Raw genomic sequence first — 16,741 nt, 5'->3', positions numbered from 1 at the left:
CTCTGTGCCCGGCACTGTGCTGGGTGTCCTCCTGCAGAGTTGTGGCACATCGTATGCCGGGAGACAGGTGGTGTCAGTCATCCCCATTTTACAGCTAAGTAAACAGGCTGCGACATTAAGTGTCTTATAAAGGGCAGGGCCAGGATGTGGACCGAAGATTTCCAAGGCCAAAATTGGGTGCCATTTCCATACCCCACCAGAGGTGACTCAGCCGAGAACCCAGCCCTCGGGAGGAGTTGGAGCCAGAGGTCTGATAGCTGACTACTCCAGCCCAGGGGAAGGGCCAGAAAGGCTCTGAGAGCCCTACCCTTCCAGGCCTGTCTCCTGCTCCCCGGATCCCTGCCTCCTCATGAGGTCCCCCTCACGAAGCCAACGCCCGCCTGGGAAGTGCTCAGGGGACCCGTCTTGCAAAGTGGTCCCTGACTGCTCACTCTTCATGGAAACATCTCTCAACCAGTGGTCATTTTGAAAAAGGAAGGCAGTGGTTTAGGGAAAAAAGTAGTAGCGGTGGCCTTTTTTTTTCCCCTAAAGACTTTTTTTTTGAAGAACAGTTTCAGGTTCACAACAAAATTAAGAGCAAGGGTTCCCATGTACCCCCCGCCTCCACACATACACAGCCTCCCCCAGCGTCAGCATCCCCCGCTGGATCCATGTGTTTGTTACAACTGATGAATCGATGTGGTGGCCTTTTTCCCAGAGTTTTAGCTGAACTTGCTTGAAATTGAAAACAGATATTCTGTGTGAAGAGAATGTGTGGGAACCTGTGCGTGCCCTCCTGCCTCTTGACCCCCTTCTACCACCCCACCCAGATTCTGCAGAACGCGGATGTAGTTTATGACCCCTGCTCTGAGGTGGGGAGAGTTAGCGCTACTCTTTGTTAATGAGCTCTTCCCCAGATTGTGCCTCTAGAACCTAAGTTCTAGGCAGGTTTTTAAAAAAATTATGCTAAAAGATACACAACACAAAATTTACCATTTTAACCATTTTTGAGTGTGCAATTCAGTGGCATTAAGTACATTCACATTGTTCTGCAACCATCACCACCATCTGTTTCCAGAATTTTTTTTTGTTTATTTTTTTTAACATCTTTATTGGAGTATAATTGCTTTACAATGGTGTGTTAGTTTCTGCTGTATAACAAAGTGAATCAGCTATACATATACATATGTTCCCATATCTCCTCCCTCTTGCATCTCCCTCCCTCCCACCCTCCCTATCCCACCCCTCTAGGTGGACACAAAGCAAGGAGCTGGAGCTGATCTCCCTGTGCTATGCAGCTGCTTCCCACTAGCTAGCTATTTTACATTTGGTAGTGTGTATATGTCCATGCCACTCTCTCACTTCGTGCCAGCATACCCTTCCCCCTCCCCGTGTCCTCAAGTCCATTCTCTACGTCTGCATCTTTATTCCTGTCCTGCTGCTAGGTTCTTCAGAACCATTTTTTTCCCAGAACTTTTTTATTATCCCAAACGGAATCTCTCTACCCATGAAACAATAACTCCCCCTCTTCTCTCCCCCCAGATTCTGGCAACCACCATCCTACTCTGTCTCTATGAATTTGTCTATTCTAGGTAGACCTATTCTGGGTCTTTTCTCATAAGTGGAATCATACAATATTTGTCTTTTTGTGTCTGGCTTATTTCACTTAGCATATTGTCTTCAAGGTTCATCCATGTGGTAGCATGTGTCAGAACTTCCTTCCTTTTTAAGGTTGAGTGATATTCCATTGTAGGTATATGCCATGTGATTCTATGTTTAATTTTGGGGGGAACTGTCATACCATTTTCCACAAAGGATGCACGATCTTATATTCCCACCGGCAATGTACAAGGGGTCCAGTTTCTCTGTGTTCTTGCCATCGTGGCAGGGGGTTTTGTTTGTTTTGTTTGTTTTGTTTTTTTCTGGCTGCACCGTCTGGCCTGTGGGATCTTAGTTCCCCAACCAAGGATTGAACCTGTGCCCCCTGCATTGGGAGTGCAGAGTCTTAACCACTGGACCGCCAGGGAAGTTCCAGGGCTTTTTAATCTCTTGTTCATGGCTGTATCCAGAGACTAGGACAGTGCCCAGCACATAGTAGGTACTCAATAAATATTTGTTGGGTTGGATGAATCAGCAGCTTTGGTCTCTAGGCAGCTGTACCAGGAAGCCCTTGTACCTGTCAGCAGAACCTTCCCCTTCTAGTCCCTGCTCGGCTCTAAGAGAATCAACCTTTTGATGGGGTAATTTATCTGCAGGTGCCCACTGGTGTCAAGAGAAATGGTAGCGCTGTGGAGGTCAGGGAATCGAACATGCTGGCTAGCATGGGAGTGTTTTTAAACTGTGGGTCTCGACCCATTTGTGGCTCGTGAAACCAGTTTTTAGTGGTTAAAAGCATTTATTAAAAATGAAATCGAATAAAAATATTAGGGCATACTACATGGAAGAAAGAGTAAGTATCATTTACCTATCATTTGTGAAACTTGTTTTTTTGCATAATGTTTGTGTACATGTGTAATAGATCACCAAGAGTTTGAAAAACACTTTTGTTTAGGGTCTGTAGCCTCTGCCTGAAGAATTCTCATAGCAGGCAGTTTACTACCTCACAAGGAAGCCCACACCATTTGGGGGTCTGCTGTAATATTGGAACATTCCTCAACGAGCAGAAACCTTTGCTTTGGAGCCCTACTCTGTGCTGGGACCCGTAATGGGCACTGTTAGCTAAACTGCCCCCACTACCACCTATCCCGTGTGGGAAGCAGCCCAGCTCTGAGGTCCTGCCTGCAGGGCAGAGCCTTCTGCACTGTGTCTTTTGATTGGGATTCTTATTAGACACACTGTTTTTCTCCAGTGAAGGCATCTGCATATGGGGACATCTGTGTCCCATTTGACAGGCAGGCAGGCCTCCCTTGGTTCCTAGACAGATCTAGTCTAGGATGAGTGCTTCCTTGTCTGAGATGTCCTCTGGGCCCCCCACATCTAATTTACTGCATGCCCCATAGTCCACATTTTAAGTCTGGCCATCCCACACTTCCCCTCCAAGTCTGATGAAAATCCCACCCACCATTATTGTGCGATGCTGAGGCAGATGAGGAGAAACAAATGTACTTATAGATTTATACTTCTTCTTTCTTCATCACTTCTGGGGTTATGTTACGAGCCACACCATGCCCAGGCCTGGGTTCCGTGTTCACCTAGCTCTCCTGCATCTCTCCTACCACAGCCTTGTGACACAAGTCTTGTTGGTTAATTTTCTTCTCCTCCTAGTGGAGGAGGCTCTTATCTCTCAGAGGGCAGTAACTGTTGCATTCATCTTTCTGTCTTGGACCTCACACATGAAGTTTGTGCTCCATATGTATTTGTTGACTAGATGGATGTATGAATTTTAAACTTCTTGAGAGTAGAGACTGAGTCATTCTCTTTCTTCCTAATTCCACATCTCAGTCCAGCCCAGGCCTGAGCCCATAATAAGGCTGATAGTTTGGCCAATTGATGGGAGTGCTGGAGAGTCAACAGGAAAAGTTTCCCAGGTCCAACTGGATTTTGATTCTCAATGAAATAAAGGAACCCAGAGGCTAGATTCTCCCAAATACCTGGAGTGCCTGTCAGTGAGAGGCCAGACCCTATCACTTGCAAACCATGATCCTGGGCAGTGAGAAGGTGGTATGGTGAGGTGGGAAGAACTTGGATAATAAGAGAGGGGCTTTATGTGGACCAATGGAGATCAAGTGCCAGGAACTGAGGAGTTTGGTTAACTCAGCTCTCTGCCCCAAGGTCCAAGTCTAAAAGAGACAGAGAGGGAAGGAAGGAAGAAAGGAGAGCGAGAAAACAAGAGAGTGTGCCTAGACTTGGAAGCTAGATCAAACTGGACCTGAATCCCCTTTCCGTCTCCTTTAATTATGGAACTGTAGACATGGTATTAATCCTCTGAGTCCTGGTTTCTGCTTCTATGGAAAGAGAATTATTTAATACGTGCGACAGGCCCCCTCACTGTTCCTGGCACATGGTAGATAATCAGTAAATAATGGGAATTTTTAGTACCATTGCATCATGTTTGGCATACCTTATCAGTGTAGGTCCAGCTGATACAAGCCAAAAGAGGTCATTTATTAGAAGAATCCTAGCTCACCACTTTGAAGAAAGGGTTCACCTTGAGGCCTCAGGAAGGCCAGGAAAATTGGACCTAGACTTTCAGGAACAGGAAGGCTGCCTTTGGACAGAGGTAGTGCCAGCCTCCTTGTGTGATCTCCAGAGAGAGTCTCATTGGCAGGTTTGGATCCTGTGCTGACAGTCCCACTGGGAATTGAGGGAGCTGGAGGTCTCCCTCAGAAAAGTGAGACGCTGTATCCAGAAGGAGGGAGGGGGAGATGGCTAGACGGGCAGAACTGTTGACCATGACACATGAGTTTCCCCTCCACTCCCACCTTCTACCCGAAACCTGGTGCTCAGGTAGCCCACTGGGTAAATTTTCAAGTATACTTTTTTGAAACTGAATCTTCTTTTTGCTTTATACTTGGCCCCGTCCTGTGTTCTTAGGAAGGCTACCAGAGACCTTGGGTTTCCAGCAGAACAAGAGGCTCAGCTGAAACAGACTGAGGACACAAGTACTGAGATTGCCGAGCATCCTTAAGTGCCAAGTCCTCCACAGGGCTGTGGGGGGAAGGGTTTGGGGGAGGGACCCATCGCGAGCTTTGCCAGCCCTTTCTGTTCCTCTTCTATCCCCTTTTCTGCTCCCGCTATTCTAGGCAGCAGCATCATCCACTCAGGACATCTAAAAGGCCTCCAAGCCTGAGAGTTCACAGTAAGGGGCCTCAGGCCCGAGTAGGCTGAGAAGCGGACCTACCTCCTCAGGGCCGGGAAGTCAGTGTATTTGCCCTGATGCCCTTGTCCTCCCTCCCTCCTCGAAGGTTCCTAGCGCCAGTGTCCTGGCACCCCACCAACACTTGTCCATCCCCGGAGGCACAGCTTGCTGTGAACCTTCCCCTTCCCTTTGCCCTTGGCAAGTTTCCTGTGTGGCCTTCCCTTTCAGCCAGTTGTATGTCGGGAGGCTCAGATCAGTTAATTCCCACACAGGTGGTCCATTTAAAATCCCAGAAAACTTGTGTTTTCTATGGGAGATTTAAGAGAGAGTGTCAATTGCAAAGGGTAACTCTAAGGATGAGCTCCTCATTGTGGGGTCCCCTGGGCAGTGTAGCTCTAGTGCCTGAGGGAAGGAGGGAGGGAGGGAGGGAGGACTAACCGGTGGGAAGGAAGGAACTGATGGGGAGCGATTTCAGGTCACAATCACCTTCCATCCACCCCATAAACAGATGGCCGCCTCCTCTGCCTACAAAGGTCTGCCTTTGTGGTGGCAGCTGGACTCTACCAGCCTAGCATCTTTTAAGAGTAAAGAAAATAGGGGGCTTCCCTGGTGGCGCAGTGGTTGAGAGTCCGCCTGCCGATGCAGGGGACACGGGTTCGTGCCCCAGTCTGGGAAGATCCCACATGCCGCAGAGTGGCTAGGCCCGTGAGCCATGGCCGCTGAGCCTGCGCGTCCGGAGCCTGTGCTCTGCAACGGGAGAGGCCACAACAGTGAGAGGCCCTCGTACCGCCAAAAAAAGAAAAAAAGCAAAGAAATTTTTAAAGGGAAATGATGAGAAGCAGTGAAATGTGGCATTTGGGTAGGGGAATTTTTTTCTTTCTCTCTCTCTTTTTTTTTTTTTTTTAGATATGATAATCCACAAACCACAAACTTTACCCTTTAAAGTGTATAATTCAGTGGATTTTAGTATATTCATAAGGTAGCAGAACCATCATCACTATTTAATTCCAAAACGTTTTCATCACCGCAACCCGTTAGCAGTCACTCCCTACGCCCTACTGGCAACCACTGATCTACTTTCTGTCGCTATGGATTTACTTATTCTGGACATTTCATGTGAATAGAATCATACAATCAGTGTCATTTTGTGTCTGGTGCCTTTCACTTAACATAATGTTTTCAAGGTTCATCCATGTTATAGCACGTGTCAGTACCTCATTCCTGATTATCGTTGAAAAATATTCCATTGGATGGATATACCACATTGCATTTGTCCTGGTGGATATGTGGATTGTTTTCATTTTTTTTGCTATTGTAAATAATATTGCTGTGAACATTCACGTACAAGTTTTGTTTTGCAGACATGTTTTCAATTCTCTTGAGTATACACCTCACAGTGGAGTTGCTGGGTCATATGGTAATTCTGTGTTTAAATTTTTGAGGAACTGCCATGGGTTGGGGATTTTTGATAGCTTTTTTCCTGATTTTAAACATCATATACGTTCATTGTAGAAAATTTATAATATGCATAAATGTATTAAGAAGAAACTTAGATTCACTCTAATTATATGACCCATTAATAACTACCTTCAATGTATTGGTGTATTTGCTTATGTACCTCATTTAAAGAATTATATTGTGCTTAAAATATATACAGTTTTGTATCCTAATTCTTTCACTTTACCTTTATTGTAAGCATTTTCAGTGCCAATAAATATTATTATAGTGTGATTCTTTCTGATCACATTCTATCATCACTGGATGTACCATAACTTATAACAACTTATATATATATATGTTTTATATATATATAAGTTATATATACCTTATTATAACTTATAACAACATGCTATTCTTGGACATACTCATTTCCACATTTCTATGATTATCACAAGTGGTGCAATATCCTTGTGTGTAAATGTCCATCCATATCTCTGATAAGTTTTGAGATAAAATCTTAGAAGTGAAATTCTGGGTAAAAGAATGTGAGCATTTAAAAAAATAAAGCTTTCATTCTGAAATAATTTTAGATCTGCAGAAAAGTTGCAAAGATAGTACAGTGAGTTCCCATATACCCTTCACCCAGCTTCCTCTAATATCAATATCTTACCCAGCCAGATTATAGTTGTCAAAGCTCATTGATTAACATTGGTGTGCTACTATTAACTAAACTCCAGATTTTATTTGGCTTTCACCAGTTCTCTTCCTAATGTTTTTTTTCCATTCCATGGAAAATTCAAGATACCATGTTGTATTTAGGAAGTGAGTACTTTTAAGGCTTTTGTGTGTGTGTGTGTGTGTGTGTGTGTGTGTGTGTGTAAAAAAGTTGCATCAATTTATATTCTCATCAATAGTATAGGAGGAAAAAAACTTTGCCAACCTAATAGACATAACAGCAAAAACAGTAATGTGAATTTAATAGGCTTTTTTTTTTTTTTTTTTTTTGGCCACGCCGCACGGCTTGGGATCTTAGTTCCCCAACCAGGGACTGAACCCAGGCCCTTGGCAGTGAAAGCGTGGAGTCCTAACCACTGGACCACCAGGGAATTCCCCTAATAGGCATTTCTTAATTGCTGCTGGGCTTACAGATTTTTTCATATTTGGTGGCCAGCTGTACTTTTGTTTTTGGTTTCCCAATCATCTATAGGGGTTTTTGTCCATGTCTAGGCCTTTAGCTTCCATCCAAGCTGACATACTACCAGTGTCAGGTGAGTTTCTAGAAAACCATCACTGCATCCTGCAACGTTACCAAGGTAGGGGCCCCGGGGAAGGGTTGGCCTGCCCAGATGCTCCCTGCAGGATTTGTTTCTCCTACAGAGGCCTGCCCCGGGTCGTGGAACCCAGGTGACAGCGAGGTGTGTTCTCTGAGAGTGGGCTCAGCTGGCGGCCAGGAAGCCAGCGGTGTACAAAGAGCAGTACAGGGTGGGCGGTGACGTGTTGTCAAGAGCACTGTCTTGGAGTCAGAAGAATTGTGGTTTTGTCCTACTTCTCTTACTACTTATGTGAATTTGAGCAAATCCCTTCCATTTACTGAGCTCTAGTTTTTTCACCTGGTTAATGGGCGAAATCTCAGGGACCGAATGAACGGTTGTGAAGGCACTCTGTCAAGCGCCGTACAAATGGGTGATATGGTCAGAGGGAACCATGTTGTGAAGGGGACTGAGAAGTGCCTTGTGTAGACAGTACGAATCTCAGTCCACCACCCTCCTGAGATCAACTCAGTTCCAACCCTGAGCTCCCATCTGGTCTGACAGGGAGGAAATTCCATCTTGGTCACTATAGGCCCCTTCCCGGTAAGGGTCACCCTGGAATCCAGGAGGCTCATGGTGTTGCCTGGGAAAGGGGCCTTCTATGGGCTGTCCACTCGCATGGGCCCTGGTGCCCTGTGAGGCTCTGACCCTGCCTCCAGACCACAGTCAGGCTTCTGTGCCCAGGGTCAGATTCCGTCTGGTCCTGAAGCTCAAAGAGGACAGATCTAAGACCTTCTTGGAATGGGAAGAGAGAAGAAGAATGCAACCATCTAAACACAAGTTAATATCTGAGAAAGCAACCTGGCCACGCCTAGAAGACATTGGAAGATATGTCCTCTTATCCAAATACTGTCACAAACTCGCAGTGTGGCCTCTGGCACGTTACCCATTTTCTCTGAGATGGTTTCCTTAGCTGTGCAATGAGGGGTGGGTTTCATAACCTCTAGAGCAGCCATGGGTGCTCTCCATCCTAGAGTCTGCCAGTCCTGGGAGGGGACGAGGTTTTCTTTCATTTTGATGTGCCTGGCCTTTCCCAGTCACAATCACATGACCTGGCCAGGAGCCCTTTAGCAGCGTGGCCAACAGAATGTTACCGAGGCCTGCTGCTTGTCTGATCTGTGAGGGGTCTGTAGCTCTGTGTAATCTTCTCGGTAAATATGAGTTAGCTCTGGGTTGCTAGCTCTCAGTACATTATCTCATTTAATTTGCATTAATCCTTGTTGGGTTGGTCCTATTTTTCATTTTATAAGAGAGGAAATGGAGGCCAGGTAGCTTTCCCATAGCCAAATGGTGGGGGAGGGGCAGAACTGGCCTGACCCCGACGCTGTGCTTTCTAGCCCACTGGGTTGTATCCCCTCTGGGGCAGAGGGAACCTGAAGGCAAACGTCCTGGGATGTGTGTGTGACCATTCTGAGAACCAGTCCGGGAAAACCCTCCCCGAGGAGACTCCCAGGTTCTCACGTCCCCCAGCGTCCTGAGCAGTTGGGGAGAGGGTATTGGGAAGAGCATAGGAGCCCCTGGGGATGAGGGTTCTCTGGGGGCAACAGTAAGCATCTCTCAGAGTTCTGGGGTCTCTGCCTGGGCAGTAGGCCCAGGCCCCTGCCTGCACGCCCATCCTGCAGAGGGCTGGCCTCCTTTCACCACTCATGTTCCTGCACAGGTGGTCCAGGGTACCTCACCCGCTTCCTCCTTGGGCCAGGCTCGGGGTAACATCTGGGTTTGCATCCAGGCAATGGGTAGGCACATGCCATTATCACCATGCACCCCCAAAGGCAGGGACCCACATCTGGGCCTTACCACCTAAAGACAGGTACGAGCCAGCCTGCAACGGTGCAGTGACACAAGCAAGCCTCCCCTTAGTGATTCTGTCACATAGGTCTCTCCACTGCCCCCACAGGGTTACTCCTACTAATTTCAACCTCTCTCCCCTTCACCCCACGGGCTGAAAAATTGGTTGTTGAAAAAGAGAAAATCTCTAAGACCTTATGATCCTCCAAAGATGCATTCTATCCAACTTTCCTGATGAACTTGTTGGGAAATGGTACCTTATCTATCCAAATCTTAAGTCAGGTTTGGGATTATATGGATTCAAAAATCATGTTGGGCCATTTCTTTCCATTTGTACTTACTAAGCTCCTCCTAGGCGGTGCTGGGCCAGGCACTGTGAGTACAAGAGAAGTTCTAAAGGCCAGCCTTCATTTTACAGATGGAAAGGGGACAGCTCAGAGATACTAAGGAGCTCGGCCAAGGTTATACAGCTACTTAGGGGCCGTCGTGGGTTTGGAACTCAAGTTTCCTGCCTTTTGGCCCTGTGCTCTTTCGACAGCATCTTACGCAACTTACACTATGGTTGAAGGAGCAGGAATGGCACCTCTGGAACAATTACAGAACTCTTAGAGGGAAGCAGAGTTCCCCTTGTTGGTGATTTCCCACCCACAGTGGGCTTGTTGCCAGTGTCTTTATGTTGTTTACTTATATATGCTTGTCTGGGGGGTTTTAATTTTCTTTGGGACACTGGGAAATCCCGTAATTAAAAAAAAATCAGTGAAATTGAATTCCTGTATTTTTGCCCAGTTTGTGCTTCTTCAGTGTGTGTGTGCGTGTGTGTGTGTGTGTTTTGTATTCTAGCACTTTCTATCCTCAGACAATTTCACATAGTTTGGTCTGGGGGAGGGCTCTCTGTCTATGTGTGCTTTACCTGGGGCACAATGACAGACAGAGCAGACTGGGAGTGAGGTGTGGGGAAGAGGCAACGGGCGCCCATGAGGAAAGGTGGCGCCATGCTGCCTTACTGTCCGGGAGCCTCTGAACCTGGAGGAGAAGGGGGTCTGCCACGGTCGTGCACTGGTGAGGTGAGATGGTGTCTCTGGGAAAAAGGAAAGAGGCTGGTGAAGGGTTTTCTTAACCCAGAAATGGATAGGTTTTGAAGGTTCCTGACAGTGTCAATGTCATTCATTCATTAACTCAAATAACCCTGGAAAGAATGCAACCAATAATGATCTAAAATCACCTCTGGGGGCTTCCCTGGTGGTGCAGTGGTTGAGAGTCCGCCTGCCGATGCAGGGGACATGGGTTCGAGCCCTGGTCCGGGAAGATCCCACATGCCGCGGAGCAACTAAGCCCGTGACTACTGAGCCGGCATGCCTAGAGCCCGTGCTCCGCAACAAGAGAAGCCACCGCAGTGAGAAGTCTGCACACCACAATGAAGAGTAGCCCCCGCTTGCCATAACTAGAGAAAACCTGCGCACAGCAACAAAGACCCAACGCAGCCAAAAAAAAAAAAAGAATAAATAAAATCACCTCTGGGCAAAGGCCCTGTGTCAGGTTCCAGAAAAGATGTGTTTTATGTCTAAGGATGTGTCTTGGTTCTGTTCTGCCCTCTCTAGGAGAGAATCAGCCTCCTCTGGCCCAACGGCCTGCCTGAGGGCTTCCACTCAGCCTCCAGGGCCCCGGAGAGACTCCTGGCCGGGCTGGGCCTCCTGGGGCTGGGGTGTGGGAGAAGGCTGCCAGCCACACCGCTGCCTCACCAAGATCAGATGGGGGGGAGCGAGGTGCTGGGGAACTGGGCCAGGCTTCCAAGGAAAAATGCCACTGCAGCTCCTCTGAGAAGCCAGTGGGCCGAGAGCAGGGCTTGGAGGATTGTGGGTTTCCGACCCTCCCTGACTGAACACCCAACTTTTTGTCAGAGAAAATGAAAACAACCAGGCCCACTATTGAGAAATGAAACCAGGTTTGGATCTCACGAGAGATCAGAAAAGAGTATAAAAATGGAAACCAGGGGGACCCTGGCACAGGCTGGGGTGCTGGCCTCAGGGGTCGCCGTCCTGGGTCGGGCCTCCCTGGGGCCACATCGTGGGGAGAGACGGGGCTGGGTGGGGCAGACCTGAGGATGGGTCACATTTCTAACTCCTGTCTCTTTGGAGCTGTGAGTCAGATTTTATCTTACTTGTTTTGACCTTCCATGAGGCAACACCTGGAGGTGGGGCAGAGAAACAGAGCAACAAGTGTACTGGTTCTTCTTTTGGCCCGTTTAGCAACTTCCTGTAATTTTTGAGCAAGGACAGGTATAACCTCTCGTGCCCTGAGATGCGTCGTCTCCAACATATGCTCTGACCTCAAGGTTGTCTGGCTCAGCCCGGTCAAAGGCAAATTCATTGACTGCAGGGAAATTGTGGACGTTAAATAGGCCCCCTTGGCTGGGCCCGACTGGTCGGTTATTCAGCAAATAAATTTGGGCACCTACTTTGTGCCTCGCACAGTGAGGGGCCTCCAGGCTCACGTCTCCTTCATGCTCCACTCCTTTCCCCTTTATCACTCAGCAAGACCCACATTTTACCAATGACGACATGGCACCACAGAGAGAAAACCACAGACTTGGCCTCCGTCTTTAAGTGAGTGAAGTGTGCGGCAAATTCAAATGTATCTGCTACAGAGTCTTCCTCAAGTAGTTCCGGGTGCTTTCCAAACTTAGCAATTCCCTAAAGAATGAGGGAGGAGGCAGGGGAGCTTTCCAGGGAGAGGAGCAGCATGTGCAAAGGCCCTGTGGTGAAAGGCCACAGGGACCTTCCAAAACCTGAGGGAAGGCAGTGTGACAAGGAAGGAAAGGTTGGGCTCCTGCTGGGCAAGTGGAGCCTCTCTGTGAACCCCCTTTTGATCCCCCCCCCCACTTCACCTAGGACACCTCTTTTTTTCCTCAGATCTGAAATCTGGAAAGCCTGCCCTGAGTACCTGGAGGCAGTCAGGTCCTCTGTTAAATGCCCTCTTATACCTACCCTCTGGACCCTAGTGTCTCCTCAAAGGCAGCTCTGCCGTTCACCGACTGAGGCTGTTCAGCCTTCTGTGGCCTCTGGCTGGGGTGCACCCTCTTCCTCCCGCCTGAGGGTCAAGCCTTAGCCTGGAAGTGTCCCGGAGGGGCATGGCCGGAGCTGCCAGGCGTGTGACCAGGGCCTGCTCTGTGCCCGAGGGTTCGCCCTGCCCCGGGAGCTCCGGGGGCTGTCAGGCGCAGGGTTGCAGGGCCACTGGCGGACGGGAGATGTGACAGGACTTTGCAGTCCTGTCCGTGCCATCAGCCCATGACCCCACATCCTGGGAACAGCCTGGCCTCAAGGCTCTGTGCCCTCCTCAGCCACCCAACACTGTCATTACCTAGAACTGTTCCACCTCTGCTCTAAAACGATTCTAGAATTCCCACTTTCTGGTCGCAGGCTTCTCCCTCACAGAGTTTTCATCCGCGACTCGCATCACTCCCATCCTCCACCTCACAGAGTTCCCCAGCACCTGCCCATCCTTACCTCCCGCTCCCGAAGGCCCAGACCCTTTCCATCATGTCAGACCCCTTTTCCCCAAACCCGCCACGCCCTGCTCGGCGGTCCTTCTGCTGCCCATGGCTGGGCTAGACATCCTGGCTCTGGGTCAGACCAGCCTCCTGCTGCCCTTATCTCCGCCATGGGGGGACTGGGGCCACTACAAACTGGAGGCCTCCAGCGTTAGTCTTCCTCTCCCCAGGATGGTTCCAAGCCGCCCCCGCAGCCCTCCCACCCATCACCTCTCCACCCCATTCCAGGCGAACAGCCCCAATCCCACGTCTCGGAGAAATCTGAGGTCACCGGGTGGGGAGCCCCTGCTGTCGCGGAGGCATGCTGCTCAGTCCTCGGAGGGAAGCCGGGGGGTTGGGGGCAGCGGGCCCAGCCGCAGCCAGTGCTGAGTGTCGCAGGGCTGTGCGGGCCTCGCCACCGCGGCGGCCCCGAGCGAGCGTGAGGCTCTGCCGGCCCATCGCCCCGCCCGCTCTCAGCTTTCTCCCCGCCCCCCGCCCCCGCCCCGCTCTCTCACAGGCATCGCTCCCCCCCTGAATCTCTTCGCTCCTAATGCCATTTTGCAGCTGCTTCCCAGGGAACCTGGACGGACACACCACCTGCCTGGCTCGCCGTCTGCATGTTTCCCTGCCTAGGCTCCGCCCTGCACACGTCCTGGGCGGCAGCTCCTCGCCCGCCCAAGGCTAACCCTTCCAGCGGGACGGTGGGCCCCCTCCCTCCTGTGTCCCTCTCAGGCCCCACGTTCCTGGGAGCCAGCATCCCCTCTTCCCAACCTTCTCCTTCCCTCCACTGCCCTGCACTTGTCCTCGCCAGCTGGCTTTCCTTCCTTCAAAGCCCCCAGGGCCACCAAGTTGCTAAAATCCTCAGCTGCATCTCCATCTTTCCCACCCTTGGCCTGTGCTAAGCCCCCTCTCCTCCCTCAGCCGCCCAGGCTCTTGTCTCCCGGGACCCCACTCTGCTCTCGGCCTTCAGCCTCTCTCACCTCGTCTCCTGGCCCGCGGCTGACCCTTCAGTGCCCGTGTCCCCAGGCCTGGGGTGGGATCCGCTTCTCTTCTCAGTCAGCTCCCTCCCTCCATGGGGAGATGGCTCCCAATCGCTGATTTTCTGACCACTCCCGAATTCCATCTTTCAATCAGGACTTCTTCCTGAAGTCCAGATTCCACTATCCAACTGACAAGGGGATTTTTCCACTTGGTTGTACCACGTGTACCTCAAACCCAGCACGTCGCAGGATGAACTCATAGTCACCCCATAAAGCCATTCCTCTGGGATCTCCAGAGAGTGCCACCACCATCCTCCACGTCACCCAGGCCAGGAGTCGGGGCAGCCCCCTCAGTCATCCCTTGCAGGTAGTCAGCAGGTACTACCGGTTCTACTCCTACACTCCCTCCCAGCCTGGCCTCTCCTCTCCTCAGCGCTGCCACCGCACGTGGCCTTCATCGTTTCTAATTGCACTGCCATTTCCATCACTCAACCCTATACTCTGTATCTCTCCGTTAATTTCTCGAAATGATCCTTCTGAAAGGCCTGTAATTTTGGATGGGGAAGACTTCCATGGCTCCCCATTGCCTTCATCACCATGTATCAGCATCCTCATTTATCAGACTTTCTCCATGTGCCGATTAACATCTCTCTGGATCTGGTCTGGCCTTCCTCTGTGGGCTTCTCTTGACCCTCAAGAGTAGCCCAACTGAATCACTTATAGCTCCCAACACATCCTGCATTCTCATGCCTCAGGGCCTTTGTACCTGCTCTCTTTTTTCTGGAGCGCTTTCCCCCCCGCTCCTCACCTGGCTAACTCCTACCCATCTGTCAAACTCAGATCAAGGGCTATAATCCCCAGGAGGCTTAGCAATGGTGTTCCTCTTCTGCTCTTCCCCAGCACCCTCTGCAGAGCTCTGTCTACCAGAGAGCTGATTACCCTAGTCCTGTTTCCCCTATAAGACTGAGTGCTTTCGGGGAGTCTGGCTCATTTTTGCGTCCCCAGCACCTAGCACAGAACTGGCACATAGCACTAAAGGAACATTAGTAATGAAGGAATGCGTGAGTGAACAAATGAATGAATTCTGCTTGGAGTAGAGGGTGCTCATTACGGAGAAAATATTTGAGGTGTGTCCAAAAGAAGGACTAAGATTTTGTCAAACAGGAATCTGATTGGAGGAAGGCATTCCAGGGACAGGGAATGCATGTGAAAGGCATGGAGGTTTGGGGAGGGTGGGCTGCCTTAGGGGAACTGCAGCTAGTACTGCAGCTGGATGCAGCTGGAGCAGAGGTTGTGTGTGCAGGACATGCCAGAGATGGATCTGGAGAGACAGGATGAGGGACAATGACTACTGTGCTCTGGGAAGCCTGACTTTGCCCAATACAGAACAGGGCAGGACATAATGAGTGGGTTGTTTTTTTTGTTTTTTTTTTTTGGCGGTACACGGGCCTCTCACTGTTGTGGCCTCTTCCATTGCGGAGCACAGGCTCCAGACGCGCAGGCTCAGTGGCCATGGCTCACGGGCCCAGCTGCTCTGCGGCACGTGGGATCCTCCCAGACCGGGGCATGAACCCGCACCGGCAGGCGGACTCTCAACCACTGCGCCACCAGGGAAGCCCCATAATGAGTGGTTTGATGCCATGAGGAAGTTGGGCAGTGCCAGGCCACTGGGGGGTCCGGGGAGGAGGTGATGGGACTGTGATCCCAAGCAAGCCAGAGAACAGAGAGCAGGGTCAGACTTGAGAGGGGTTTAGATGGCAGTGACCTGGTGCCAGAGGAGGTGTGAGGGTTGTGGGATGGTGATGAGGTGGGTTCCTGGGTGGATGGAGAAGCCCTTCACCAAGATGGTAGCCCTGGAGGGGAGCAGGTTTGAGAGCAAGAAAATGAGCTCAGCTTTGCTTATAAGATAGGACCTGAAATGTACACATTGGAAGGGGCCATCAGGCTGGGAGAACTTTTTGAAGGTCCCATTCAAGGCAGAGCTGGGGGGAGGGGGTCAGATCCAGGTGTGTTCAGATCAGACCAGCTCCTAAGAGCTGATTGTTAAATTTTCAGGAATTATGTGAGACAAAAAACCTAGCTACTATTAAACCTAGCTATTATTTAAAAATTAAACCTAGCTATTCTTAAAAAATTAGACTATAATAAAATTACAATTAAATAAATTATATTAAAAACAAAGATAAATACTCAAAACTCATCACTTCCTAAGAATTTTACAATGTTTTACTATTTATGCCTTTAAGATTCTTTACATCTCTTACGTCTGTGGAAATACTACATAATGTTGTGTTACTGTGCTTTTCTTCCCAGCTCTGCATACAGTGACATCACATTGGTAGCTTGAAATTGGCCATGGTGGGAATATTTACACCATGGAAACTGGCAAACACCACAAATCAGGGCTTGATTTATTGTTTTGTTGACTACCTAGACTTAAGAAATTTATAGAGGAAATGTAAACAAGGCACATTAAATTAAATCTAAATGTATGTTGTGCCAGTGGCCAGTACATTGTGAATGGCACAGAAAAATCGAGCAAGTGTTCTTCCAGTATTCAAAAACCATTATCTGATTCAGTAAGGAAGTTGCTTACGCCATGGACAAATGAGTGAAATTCCAACATATATCTTTATTGTTTCACTTTTTCCTTGCTAGTTGGCACAAAAATATCAACTACCATTCATGTTGGAACTACACTCATTTTTCAATTATAGTTATAGGTTGGTTATGGAATCAGTGGGTTGGTAAAAATCAATGAAAGCATTCTGTAAGGCTCGATTTGCTATATGCAATTGACAATAAAGAGTACTGTATATATATATATATAAATATAAAATTTATTTATTTATTTATTTTTGGCTGTGTTGGGTCTTTGTTGCTGTGCACAGGCTTTCTCTAGTTGCGGTGCACGACCTTC

This window comes from Mesoplodon densirostris, chromosome 14 (genome assembly GCF_025265405.1).
Source record: "Mesoplodon densirostris isolate mMesDen1 chromosome 14, mMesDen1 primary haplotype, whole genome shotgun sequence".
Taxonomy (NCBI): domain Eukaryota; kingdom Metazoa; phylum Chordata; class Mammalia; order Artiodactyla; family Ziphiidae; genus Mesoplodon; species Mesoplodon densirostris.
This window is presented reverse-complemented; position numbering follows the sequence as displayed.